We start from the raw sequence: 1,479 nt of genomic DNA on the forward strand, positions 1-1,479 counted from the left end.
TACAGAAGAGTCAGTTCGTGGCTCTGCCTCTGGGTGGCAGTGTGTCTGGATGGACCTCCGAGGCTATAAGTTCTCTCTGTCCAGAAGCTCTCTATTGTACCTGAACCAGCTCCGCCCAGAGCTGGTTCCCCAGGCGCCACTCCCGGCTCTGTTTCCCAGGCTCCCCGAAAACAATCCTCCCCTACAAGCTCTGCTAGTGACCCCAACTGGGCAATCACATGCACTGGGGTCAACAATCAAACTCACAGAAGTAAGAGGAAGCGTGTATACAAGAGCCTGGGAAGCTGTGCGAACTCGCAGGGTTCCACCCTCCAGAACTGCGCGGAGTCTCTGCGCGCGCTCAAGCCCCTGGCACCAAGTAGCCGGCTATCAGGGAAACTCTGAGGCAGCCCTTTTGCATCCAGTCCAACTATGGGCTTATTTATAGTGTTACCTTCTGCCAGCAGCCCTGCGGGAGCCCTCCCCACTTGCGGGTCACGCTGGCCTCTATGGGCGCGGATTTTGGGGGGCACAGATTTCCCCCCGCGCCCGCGCGCGCATTCCTTGCTCCAACCTGAATTGCAAACCGCACCTTTGGGGTAAGTCTAACCTTTCCGTGAAGGGGTGCAGGTCTCCTCTGGGCTCTTGCAGTCGCACTGCTTTAGAGTGGTTGCCTCTGGGTTAGTAGCCGATCTCTGGATGCGGATAACAGCTACACAAGATGGCGTGGTCTCGCCGCTGCGCTGGTGCCCAGGGGGAGGTTTCAGCCTCAATCTCTAACCATCCCCATTTTTTAGGAGTTCTCTGTCTTTCCTGGCTGCAAACTGTCTCTCAGCTGAGCCTCCTTAGCTTGATCGGGCTGATTGTTACCCGTTTCAGCTGCTCGCCCTTATCTGCTCCGGGACAAAGCACCAACACGTCCGTCTAAGCCTCCGCCATTTTTCCTTCCCCCTTGGCCAGAATTGAACCCGGTCCCTTTCAGTCTGCAGGCCGACACTCTATCCACTGAGCCAAACCGGTTAGGGCTGTTTAACTCTTTTTTTAAAAAAATATTTTTTTTTTATTGATTTCAGAGAGGAAGGGAGAGGGAGGGAGAGATAGAAACATCAATGATGAGAGAGAATCATTGATCAGCTGCCTCCTGCATAATCAGGGATGGAGCCCACAACCCAGGCATATGCCCTGACAGGGAATCAAACTGTGACCTCCTAATTCATAGGTCGACACTCTACCACTGAGTCACCGTGGCTGAGCTTTGTTTAACTCTTACAACATTCATCTAGTTATCTAGAGTTGGTTTCTACCTTTATCAAAGTTACATATGCACATGGTTCTGCAAAGTTCTACATGTAAAAACTGGAGTCTCCCTAACCTCCCACGATTTTCCTCCTCTCAGAGGCAGCTATTTTTAGCTCTTTTAACTAATTACTTTAGCTTTTGCTGCCATAGCTCACATAGTGTGCTTCTATTTCACTTCTTGATTTTTCTCTCTCAGGCATT

This window comes from Myotis lucifugus, unplaced genomic scaffold (assembly GCF_000147115.1).
Source record: "Myotis lucifugus unplaced genomic scaffold, Myoluc2.0 scaffold_60, whole genome shotgun sequence".
NCBI classification, from domain to species: Eukaryota; Metazoa; Chordata; class Mammalia; order Chiroptera; family Vespertilionidae; genus Myotis; species Myotis lucifugus.